The sequence below is a fragment of the Rhipicephalus microplus genome, chromosome X (assembly GCF_043290135.1).
Source record: "Rhipicephalus microplus isolate Deutch F79 chromosome X, USDA_Rmic, whole genome shotgun sequence".
Taxonomy (NCBI): Eukaryota; Metazoa; Arthropoda; class Arachnida; order Ixodida; family Ixodidae; genus Rhipicephalus; species Rhipicephalus microplus.
The window spans coordinates 33,661,550-33,674,045 of NC_134710.1; the positions used below are offsets into that span (position 1 = coordinate 33,661,550).

Genomic DNA, 12,496 nt, shown 5'->3' on the forward strand with positions numbered 1-12,496 from the left:
TTGTTGCGGTAATTTTGTTTGTCTTCTTATTAGCTTCTACATTAGGCTATTGTTGTTATATTGCTATGCGAATCATTTAGTCGGCAAATCCAATGAACTCTTATGATATATCTACCTCAAAAAGAACCCTTCCACCTGTAGTCAAAGCTTTACCACTCAGAAAAAGGCTGGAGAACTTTGACATATATACCCTATTGTAATTCGTTTCCGAATGATTTCTCGCGCACTCCGTTTACGCTGCATGGGAGCTCCCAGGAGCCACAACTGGCCAAGCGTTGCCTCGACCCTTTCAGTACGTTCAAAGCAATAAAAAAAATTTCAGTTTAACATTTGGTGCCCGCATTGTTATCTAGTACGTAAAGATATGCTTTAAAGTTTGTAAGGATCGTATAGTTTGTAAAGATCTGTTCGTGAGTTCTGCTGAAAGAACGCAGTGACATCACCCATACAATTGATGCCTCCGGCTAAGCTTGAACGCTAAGCAAAAAAAAAAAGAGATAAGGGCAAAGCGTTTGCCCAATTTCCACATCCTTCGGCGTTGTGTTTTTTTTTTTCTTGTTCTTCAAGGCAATCACAACTACCCTGCGTTTGGCAGCACCACTTGAAATTACCCATCTGTGCCCCTACTGGTTGGTCCTTCGTTCTGGCGAAAGTAGATTTCCTTACGTCACACGCAGGTGCCTTGAGCTCAGAGGACAATGAGGAAAGGTCACACGAACTGAAATATATATGTTCACCGTGGAGTGTTTCCAGTCGGGCCATCCATGTGCATTTACTTTAGCGTGAGAATCAAAATTTGAACAAACAAATAACAATAAATCACTGAAATGGAAAACGTAAGTGAGCGCATGCATGCACGTTCTGTCAACCTTAACATAAATGAAAGTTACAGCAGGAATATTGTTCTTCTTGCTTAGTGTCTGTGCTAAGATGCCTTAATATTCGTCAACCCGACCAACAACAATCCGAGGTACATCTAATGTCAGATAAATTTTGCAAATTTACACTCGATGTAGTTTTCTGTTACTGACTTCACCACCAGTGAGCCGCACTGCCATGCGTGTGATCCAGAGGCTTTAAAGGTCTAGTAGCGTATCATATGTAAGAGTATTCACAAAACCACGGCAATGCTTGAAACTGCCTCCGAAAAAAGCCTTACATTTGCCCGATGTCGCATGGTGAGTCATGTTTTCAGACGTAATATGATGCAATGCAAGCATAGAATCGCAGCAGGTGTCACATCATGCGAAAAGAGTAACGAGTGGACGGCGATCAGCCACAATTCAACATTATTATGATGATGATCATAATCGTAATCATCATCATCATCATCATCATCATCATCATCATCATCATATTCTTCATCATCAGTGCCAACAGCAGCAGCAACAATGTGTGCAGCATAGTCGGTGCGCGTATTGCTTTGCAGATGTTCGAAGATTGCCTCGATATTTCATGATATGGTAAAGTATTACTTCATGGAATAGTTTTCTAAAGTCATTTGGAGGAGACTCTGGTGTTATGATTGTTCAGCGACCATGTAAATGATGAGTCACACAAATTGGCCTAGTCTTCGTGCTTACGGCCTTAGAACGTACTTCTAGCTTTGTTTATTGCTTTGTTTTGGCTCATTTTCAAATAACAAAATGGATTGTTGCGAATTTCGTGGCCTGATTTGAATTGGTGAGCCTGTAAGTTTAGGGTGGCGAAGCGCAACTGCTGAACATTTGCTCATTCTTGTCTCGTGACAAAGCAGCTTGAAGCTAGGTGAAGCCAAACAAAGCCAAAAGTACGGAGATTAGACAACTTTGTGCTGTACTGCCCATCATTTCCATGCTCGCTGAAACTTCGTGTGTTTCAGCTCCCATAAACACTAGTGACAGAGTTGCATCTAGTGTATTATATAGGAAACTCTACGCGTCAGGATACTTCGCCACTGTGCCCACAGTGAGCGCCCTATATGGTTCCTTCCGTCACGGCGCTTGTTTAGTTGGCTGCCGTGAAGCAAAGCATTCCAACTGAATAAGAAGGCGATGCGAATGGCACTTTTTGGTACTTTCGTGTTCCTCTCTGAGGAACAAAGTTGGAGTGGTTTACATGTCTTTAGGATTGAAATCATAGTGTTGAGCAGTAGTGACAATCGCGCACCCTTCGTGCCAGTTGGATGTGCACTGACTCTTAAGAAACGATGGCTAAACAGCTCAATTTTCAGTTGCTGTGTGCATTCGAACCAATTTAAAGGAAATGTTTATTTCTAACTAAAATTGGAAGTCTCTGGGGTAAAATTAAGTTATGAAACCATTTGAGATTGCCTGAAGGCCCACGTACATAGCAGCAGCTTTGAAATTCAGGCTTTCAATTTCTTTTTTTTTTCATCGTACTTATCTTGACACGCAAAAAAATATTGTGGAGGACCGAACAAAAAGTGAGACTCTGTTCACTTGTCGGGTATTCCGGCCACCAATAAAAAATCTTCTTACATGAAGACATGAAAATAACATTAGCTGAGATGATGTTTGTAAAACAATAGTGCGGTTGCTCTAAACATTTGTGGATAAGCACATATAAATAATAAATTTAACGCAGTGCTATATTTGAGTCAATCAGAACATATTTTGCGATATTTTGTAGCTGATTTTCATTCGTCATTGCAAATGCAGCCCTGCCGCCACCCACGCAAACACACTGACTTTGTTATCACTTCATTTTGTGTTTCTCATAATTCTTCCTGTGATAAATAATTTCTCGTCTTGTAAAATATTACAAATATCACGGGAATGTTAAAAGTTTGCTCCTCCTATTCACTTTCTTGCTTCAAAACGGGTAAGGTATTTCTTCCTCAAAATTATTAACTTTCTTAATCTGCTGATGCTTTCAGTTGACGCCTAAATCAAGGGACAAAAGACAGAGTTGCATTATAGGTCAAGGTGAAGTGTTATGTTAAAGGGGCCCTGCAACACTTTTAGAGCGTGGTTAGAAAACGCTGCCGATCGGTAGAAGAGGCTCCCGACAACACGCGATCCAAATATTATAGCATAGCACGCAGCCAGGAATTCGCAATAAATTACCAAGTCAGCTAAAAATGCTTTCTCTTCTCTCAATACATCACGTTATATAGCCAAAAATTATACGTCAACGGCCCATTTCTCAGGCATTGGCTGATTTGAACATGGCACTCTCACTAGTTACAGAGATCGGCGCGGGATGCCACTACTTGTTCACGCGTGCGCACGCGATCACACTTAAAATGTCGAGCATTAGAAGAAAAGAAAGTGCTCAAGGTCACCAAGCGCGCGTGACGTTTTTCTGTGGCCCTGCCATCCCTCTCTGCTTAGCTTGCTGCGCTTTCGTCGAGACGAGAGAAGACCTTTGTGACTCCACTCGCACTGGAAGGATTCTTGAAATTTTTGTGGCGTTGAATTCGTGAGGCAATAAGCTCTTCTAGTGAATTCATTCCATGGTTACTTGAAAAGTGTTTCAGGGCCCCTTTAAGGAAGTGGGCACGCGCACCCGTGGGTAGGTAGGCATATATTATGCGCATATATATAGGACACGCTCGTAGGATTTGCATGGTCGATGTACACTGATCTTCGCTCAAAGGGGATGAGAGATCGTAACGTTGTGAGGCTGCTGCAAAGAACAGTTTCAGACGACGCATTGAACCGTTATAGTAAACTATCACGCTTAATCTATGAACTCACTTTTTTCTAAAGCCTCCCACTTAAGCAGTCGTTTTTCGAGGGTGGCTCGGTCCACCATTAATTTGACGCCGCGCGTGCGAGGTATTGTCATCGTTTACGTGTTCAAGGGAAGCAACTCTTTCGCCTTTCCCCGTGGCTCTTGTTTTCCGCTGTTGCGAGTCGGTGTAGCTGAAGCTGACGTGGGACTGTGTTTTCAGCCCTTTCGCTCAATAGTTTGAGTGTACGAGGCCCACTTTGGGTAAGTTACCCACTATAAGCGAGCCTCACAGAAGCGTGGCGTTGAAAATTTTGCTTTGCTCGTATGGCTGACAACTTTTTTGAAGACTACAAACGAACTTGAGTAATGAATTATATAGGAAACCCTGTGATAGCCATGATTATGCGTGAGATCATTAGGGCTGTTAGCTATGAAGTCTTTCTTCTACCTAACTAAAATATGCAAATGACTTCGTGGAATATAGAGCACTTCTTGTTTATGAGAAAAGCAACGCTGGTTTCATCGGGCCACCGATCAGTCTTTACGATGTCAATCAAAATCAGGCATTGTTCGGAAGCTAAATATCTACACTGAAACTACAATATTTCAAAGCACGCTTCTTGAACTCTTTTCTGAGTTGGTTTGATTCTTGGATCAAATCACCCTCTATAGACGTGTGAAAATAAATAATTATTCCTTGCCTGTATAGCCAGTCTTCTAGTGAATTCCGGAAGAAATATTAAAACAGGAAACATGGGCAAGCTCTTGCACAACTTGCATGGCATAAAGCGCGCCAACCACATATATAGAGCCAGCAAAATTCAGTCAGTGGATCCTTCCAGATACTACACGATCACCGTGGTAGCTTGGTGTCTGTCGTGTTGGGCTGCTCAGCCACGTCGGCTCAATTTCGACGGGGAAAAAACGAAGAACGCCCGCCTGAGGCAGAAATAATGTGGAATTCCCCATTAGGGCGTGCCTTATGACCTGGTTTTGGCTTGAAAAGCGCTGTTGTTAATATTGACGACACTGAAACGTACGGCTCTGTCACAATAAAGCAAGGAGCAGGAGCGGAATAAGTGCAAAATAATGACAATGTGCAAACAGCATCCGCGAACAAAAGTTGGGTAAATGCAGCCGAGACAAGCACTCCGGTATTTTACAGTTTTGCCGTGCACATAACAACTTTACTGCTCAGCTGCTATTTGGATGGCTATTCTTCGCGCGCGTTTGTTTACACTTCAACCAAATCACTCTTTACCTTAGACACTGCTGCCGCAAACTTCTATTTCATTTTTTTCACAAAGCTCTAAATATCATGAACAGGATTAAACTATTAAGCTAAAGTCCTGTTTCTGCCAGGAATGGTCTTTTTGTTCTGTTTGCATCAATGAGATCATTCTGATTGATTGTTTTTTGGTATATGAAAACAATAAACTAGAGAGCTATAAAGAGTTCATCTGTACGCCTGAATGGAGGCTACTGGAGTGAAATATGTTCCTATAAGTAAGCCTATATCTTCTCTTGAATATCAATTCCTACATCGCCCGGCTGGCCATTCGCGAATTTCGCTGTTCGCGCGCATGTTGTCGGACCACGGGGACCGGAAGTGCCGGGGATATATTTCCTTCAAATATTTCTGCCCGTAAGGTATGAGCGTTACAAGCTGCTATGCAATAAACCAACAGTTTTTTTTTAATTAAATATTGTTTCGTCATTAAAATATAAATGCTGTACTGAAAACAAGAACACCAAAACAGCCAGTTATACTTGAGAAGACCCGACTCTAAATACACTGCTTATAGCGGGGACTCGCAGAAAGGGCTCTCTGAAAAGTGAGTCATTCTCGCGGTTTTGCCCGCCTCTTTGGACACGCCATGGTGGCCCGGATAGTGTAGACAATCTACTCATGAATATCTTTTCTCCGTGCTTCGACAGTTCTTCTAATCACACCTTACTAACTAAACGCTAGAGCGTACAATCACACTTTACTAACGCTTGAGCGTACAAGAACAGTGCCGAACGAGTTTTCAAAAGTGAACCCCAAACAAAGTCAAGCTGCCCACGGCACTGTAATCGTTAGCCTGCATGCAGTGTGTCGGCGTTCGTAGCTCCGCGAAAGTGAAGCAGTTGTAGGATACCCGCTTCCCACTCAAGGGAAGCGGGTATTCTACCATCACACCAATTTTGTGGACCCAGGTTTGAATCACAAAGGTCGTCGGAGAGGTTTTTTTTTTCTTTTTAGTGCCATTTGTCGTTCCTCCTTTTGTTTCATTTTGCTTTTTAGAGCTAGCTCCAGTTTCTACGTATTGATACAAAAGGTGACGTGCAGTGGGAAGTGAAATGAAAGAAACTTGTCAGTGTGTTGCAGTACCACCGTGCGGCATCAAAAAACACGTAAATTATAATCGCTGAAGTTTTCGCTAGTACAAGACACGAAACGGGACTTCACAGTTCACGCTACTTTTTGTAGCAATACTACTTTCATAAACAAAATAAAAAATAAGCAAGTAACACTAAAAATAATAACCAAACATTTGCAGCTGCAGTTCGGATCCAGGCCGTTGTTGCTGCAATTTGAACCCGCACCCAGTGGTGCAGGGGCATTTTACCCCTGCACCAAATTGGCGAAGCTGCGCGCAAGTTTTAAGCGATGACACTGCAAACTATCAATCACAGCGCCACAAGTGGTGTGACCCAGCCTTGCCTTCACTTCATACACATTGGCGCTGGGCCTGTTCCAAGCACTGCTCTGTTCTTTAGTACACTTTACTTGTGCTATCGCTACAGTTAGCTGGTCCTGACAAAAGAAAAAAATTTGATTCAGATGAAAATAAAAGATTAAATTTTACCAGCCGTTCTCAAGTTCATTTACCTGGATTCTAGCATCTGGTTAACCCCCCCCCCCCTCTGTCTTCCTTTTTTTTTCTTTTCTTTCTCTATGCGAGACAACAGTAAAATGAACAAATCCATCTTTAATTGATAGCGCCCAAAACGTGGACAGAAAGTGGGTGCTTTAAGTGCGTTTGCTCATGCTCTGGGTCCTCATTTTGTTCATTGCCCCTTCAAATTGATCAACCGGTACGATCTCGCCCAAATGCCGATGCTTCAGCGAAAGGTGCATCTGAATTAAGATATATGCATTGCTATGAATTTTTACGGCACGTTAAACCTATATGTTACTCAGTTTCTAAATTCACATCTGTAGTTAAATGAACTGCACTCATTTCTTTTATGCCTGTTTTTAAACCTGTTCGCGCTGAGAATCAACGCAGGAACAATCCAGCATCACTGAACTTAAGCCTAGCAGCAACCTAGTAGGGAAAACTTGCATCATCTATAGTCGGTACAGCCTAAGAATAAATATGTATGCTCCACCCGCCAGGCCACATGGCCCTTGTTTTGCATGCTTCTGCTGTGTTGCTACTTCGCGCTGCAGGAAACGGGGGAATGTGATCAAGCGTTGCAAAAGACTGCAAGCTGCTGCCGCTTTGGTGCGCGGTAAACGCGGTACCATCATAAACTTCAACAGTATCGAATCACGACCGGCGAGGATGGTGCCGTGTTCGTATGGAAAAGAGTTGAATGCTTTATTGGTTCGTATTAACCATTACGTCATAGCAAAGGGCAGCTCTAGTTGAACTAACATAGCCCAAATATATAGTAGTAGGCGTTACTCTTCATTCTTAGCTTGTCGCCGACTATAGCTAAGGCGTACAACCTAGAAACAACCAGATTAGCTTTCCGAGTTTCAAGCCTTGCGCGCCTTAGCGCATACTTCACAATCTTTTTACGTGAGGCTTGTTTGTTTTGTTTGAAACAAGCAACTTAAAACCGCAAACACAAATAGGCCAAGGCCACCACAGCGAAGGTTATCTGTTGTTTTTAGGAGAAATCCGTCAAATAAAACTAAGCCAAATGGATGAAAAAGCACCCTTTCTTTTGGGTCGAGTGAAACCCGTAACCTTTACATCTACAGCTACTATACAAAGAAAAGCACTACCCCGACCACTCTTTTTTTTTTTTTGGAGTGGGGGAGGAGGTTTTTTTGCAGTGTTATTCTCTGGATCCCATAACTAGTCGCAACTGTCCCAATTTTTACTTCCTCGTGTGTGAGCAGCACGCTTCCTTTGTAAACGCGCCCGTGGCAGTGAGCAAAGAGACCTTCGTGCTGTTCACAATGTCGAATTGAGCGTGAGCGCACGAGAAACCACGCCCGCGCGTACATTGAAAAGCGAGGGGCGACGACCTTTCGAGCACGCTCAACGCGAGCACTCTACGCTATCTCACTACTGATAACAAAAATGCACTGAAATAGTGGAGCTTTGAGGACTTCTAAATGGTATATGCTGTACATAAATAGCCTGCTTTTAGCAAGCATCACAATGTGCGCTCCATCACCTAGTCGTCTCGCACCGTTCACCGCCAAGAATATTGTAGGTTCGATCGCCCGGCAGTGAATTTTTTTATTTTTTTGCGATCTGTTGCTATATAGATCCTACAACGTCATATTCGTGTGGGAAAAATGTCAGCAGAGCTGTGGCGGACCCCAGCAATAAACACTGTCATGTTAATAAATATTGCACGATGGCACCTGAGCTATGTTTTATTGTGCGGCCACAAACTAAGCACGTATGCATGCGAAAACATCCTCAATTCCATTTTGATCAAAATACACCCGTTGCTGCGCAATGTCAGACAGAGATGACACTAGTGGCTTCGCTCGGCCGGCTTCCTATAATAAATGGACAGCAGAGGCATGTTTGCGTAACATATTTGCGTTTGCGTAACGTATTTGCGTATTGCGTAGCCTCCTACGGATGACTAGGTAAGGCTGCTGCTCTGGTGAAGAAAAAAGCAAACAGATTTACCTCTTTTTTTGTGTGTGTGAATTCAATGGAGAGCGGAAGGTTTATATTGTACAGCTCACCCCCAGCCCTTTTTAGCGTTACATTTTTCTCGTGGTGGTATAAAGGCTAGTGTCTGACTAGAATCAGAAACGACCACCGGAATGGAGGCGCCAATTAATACTTATCCAAACTTTCGACACACTATGTGGAACAACAAAATAAGGCGCAGTTGCGCTCTGTCGTGCATGTTGCGTTGGATACCTCAGTGTCGCGGCCACAAGTGAACATCATTCCGTGTATGCCGGAAGCAACGCACCACCCGCTGTGTTGCAAAATATATACAGCTGCTGCACAACTATGTTCCAGCACAACCTCGCACTCACGATTACTTCTCGCTGCTAATCGCCACTTGCGGAGCCACTAGCCAAAGTTCGCCCGAATGCCTCTTACATTATTTCCTTACTTTTGTCTCCAGTAGATTAACAAAAATAGTTCGAGTACGTCATCACGGAAGTTCGCCTGTTCGAGTCATCGTTAAGCAACTTGTCTTTCACGCCGGCAAGATCCGGCCACTTGATGGATTATACACTGCCGAATGTCACAACGTTTTTGTTTTTTTCTCTTTTTGTCTTTGTTGACGCAGCACCCCGGCGCCCAACAGTGAGGGCGCACTGACTGTTCGGGCACAGCGACCCTTTTACCGGAAGTCACGACAGATCGGAAGCTGTTACAGACAAGCGGGTCCGCCACAATCGGTAAGAGGGCTTCAGTCAATGAATGAAGGGAAAAATTGACAGGTGTGATGGGTACGGCATCACACATTCGGGCATCGCTTCCCACCGCAGGTGCTTCTATATAGGTTTTGTTATTTTGTGATTATAGTAGCCTGGCTTCTTGCTTTGTTTTCTTACTTCATTTTTATTGAGATAGCAATTATATGGACACTCCCGACTGGATTTTGCCGCCAGCGTCGGCGTCGACGGCACCGTCGTCATCATTCACCGTATAAGCATACGTATCTATATATACGAAAATGCAAGAAAGAAAATAAACCCAGAAAAACTCTGGCGCGCGGAATCAAACGTGTGACCTCTGCGTCGTGAAAGCGAGGCGGCGCGAGACAGACGTGCGATTTTCTGTGCGATGCGGCTGTGGCGTCGCATGCTGCGGCGTGCCGCATGCGACGTTTCGGGACACACGAGGGCAAAGAAGCTATCAGCGGCAGGCTCCGCCCCCATGCGGCGCCTCGGCATGCAGGGTCGAACGACTTGGTATCCTCGTAATGAGGCTCAAGACAAACAACATTGCACAGCCACGCTTCGTTCTATAAAAATAACTAATAAATCGCATTCGTGAACGACAAGCACGTCGCAACAGCGGTAACAGCTGATTATTCACGACTCCGACAGGTAGGCATAGCATGGCGGGCGTCGGCCGTCGCCTACGCCGTTCGCACGTGAGCTCGTCATCGAGCGCTTGTTTTTGACAACACTATCAAGCATTGCACTCGTATGTAATGCGTTAGCATACATTATTACTTTATCGATGCCATCGTTGTGAAGAGAAAAGGTGGAAGCGAAGCGAGCCAGCGCAGAGACGCCGGTAGCTGTGTTTACCTGCGAAATGACCTTGCTTCGGTGCTCGCTATCTCCGATCTCGCTAGCGGTTTCAAAACGGGCGTTGTCGTGCAGAAAAGGCATACTTCAAGCATCACTTTATTCAATCCGGAATAATATAACGTCACCAGGGAAATGTACTCAATGTTTGTCATGCCGCCGCAGTCGGCAAAGTCAGCAAATCCACGCTCGCACCGTTCCATCGACTCGCCTAGAGCCTTGGACCACGGGTGATGGGAGCGGCGACAGGGAGATGGTGCCACTAGCATCATGACGCCACTCGTATGCTCGCGCTGTGATTGGCTGCTGCCATGCGACGGTGCGATGCTGCGACAAAAATATCTGGCCGGTTTGATGCTCGCCGCACCGGCTATGCGGTGGTGCGACGCGATGATACGTCACGAAACGTCACCACTCAGGCAGTCGCATCGTTGCACCGCACGCCGAATCGCAGAGAAAATCTCACATCTGTCTCGCGCTTTAACCACTGAGGCACCCCTCAGCACGTCCTTCACCATTCAGACTGCAAGCTATTCATATCTACCACTTACCGGTGCTCACGAGCATATCGGGGTAAATTGTGTTTTCAGCATTATACCAGCAAGATTGCGCAATCAGCGCGCGCGTCGCCACATCTCGCAGCGCTGCCCGCTTTTATCTTCTGCGCGTACTTTGCCCGGCTTAGCGAAGGGGAGCGACGCTCCCTCGCAAGCCCTTATCTCGCGGTGGCGAGGAGGAAGGGGAGGATTGTACGTCTTGGCTGACCTCGGGTTTACCTGGAACGATTCTGTTCTAGTTGTCGGGCGCACAAAGATCACTGCAATTATTGCAGCCTCCGTTTGCGAAAAGTGCGTGTATTTCAGAAACAGCGAAATAACAAATGAGACAGTTATTCGCGTGCATCCATACCTGTACGCTTTGAGCGTCATTTGTGCGTGAGAAATGCTGGGCACATTTCGATCGGCTTTCCATTCTGAACGTGACCTTTCAACTTGTTGCTATCGCATTCATTTTTTTCGCCTTTTTGGTAAAGCTGAGACATTTTTATTTTGTCGTAGAGCACCTGATGTGGACTCTCACATGCACACATGCGCTAATTCTTGCAGTGTCCTGCTTTAAGCATCTCGCCTTCTTTTTGTAATCTTACTCTTTCTTGCGCACCTACTGTCACCCTCGAGTGAGAGAAGGCCATTTTTCCTTTGCAAAACGAAGCTCTTATTTCCCAGCACGTAAAAAAAAACGATCTCCCGGGGCACTCCGAATTCCTTCGCTCGCACATCCACTTGGCACTCATTGCGCATACCGCAAATCTTCGACACCATAGATATTTAAGGCATATTCAAGGTGATTTTCATGACGTACAAGTGTTTGAGTTGTTGTAGGCCAGCCTATGACAAAGGAAACCTAATATTCTATGAGTGTAGGACGCTGCAGGCTGTCCAGCTGTCTAAGAAGCCCACCTTTCTCCTAAACATATTAGCGTCAGAGTTTGTTTTCGAAACACGACGCTACATTTAGTCAATTCCGAAACTATATGTGCGGATTTTCTCAAAGCCAGCACGCCCTTACGGCAATACGGCACAAATGGTTTATTTAGTGCTCATGTTCCTATCATTTTCTAACTGTACAACAAAAATCCCTCCCGGCCCCACGAAAGAGGATGACCAGCCAAGGCGTTGAACACCACCACATCCGGCTGATTAGGGCATATAGCGGGTGTTAGGCAACGGTGAAAGTTTCCGAAGTACAGTGCCGCCTGCAGCTGTGTAGAGTGGGTGAGCTGCCCACTTCGCTCCAAGGGAGGAAACATTTTTATTATTGTCAAGTTTGTTGCATATTAAAGCATGCGCCGCCCAAAAAACATTCGGTCCTACACGCATTCCTTCAAACCAGCGGTGGAGTTTGTCACTCCTTTTGTTTCGGCAAGTAGGCGCATGGTCTGAGGCTCTGTCTCGTTGTCCCACAGTTTGATGAAAATGGGCGCGTGCGTCGATAACAGATTCCAACTGTTATGTCAGTACGCATATAAAAGGTGCATCTCTTTTCAGAAATTTTCGTGCAAGCGAGTTTCACCTAGTAATACTTGACGCCATTCATAGTTTTAGTAAACGTGACAACGCGTGTCAAAGTTTGGGTACTTCCGAACGCGAAGCTTCTTCAATTCCTTGTTTGCATCTTGAGACCTAAATCTGGCCACGTCTTCAATTCGATCAGGTGATTCTACCAATTCACTACGTTTGACCCCTTAAATGGTGCCGGCTATGTGTTACAAGATTGGCCCATTTCATTGTTGGTCGACAGTCTAACGCACGCTGTGTATGAGCAAATAGTGATAGATAAGTCAACTATATT

General features: G+C 44.8%; 1 protein-coding gene across 1 annotated transcript in view; it reads left to right on the forward strand.

Annotated features, from left to right (window-relative positions):
* Positions 1-12,496, forward strand: part of LOC119177370 (neuropeptide F receptor-like) — a 440,672-nt gene that overhangs the window by 328,525 nt on the left and 99,651 nt on the right. Inside the window, exon 5 of the mRNA XM_075876179.1 lies at positions 9,172-9,283. The gene's annotated coding sequence lies outside the window, so the exon portion shown is untranslated. The remainder of the gene's footprint in view (positions 1-9,171; positions 9,284-12,496) is intronic.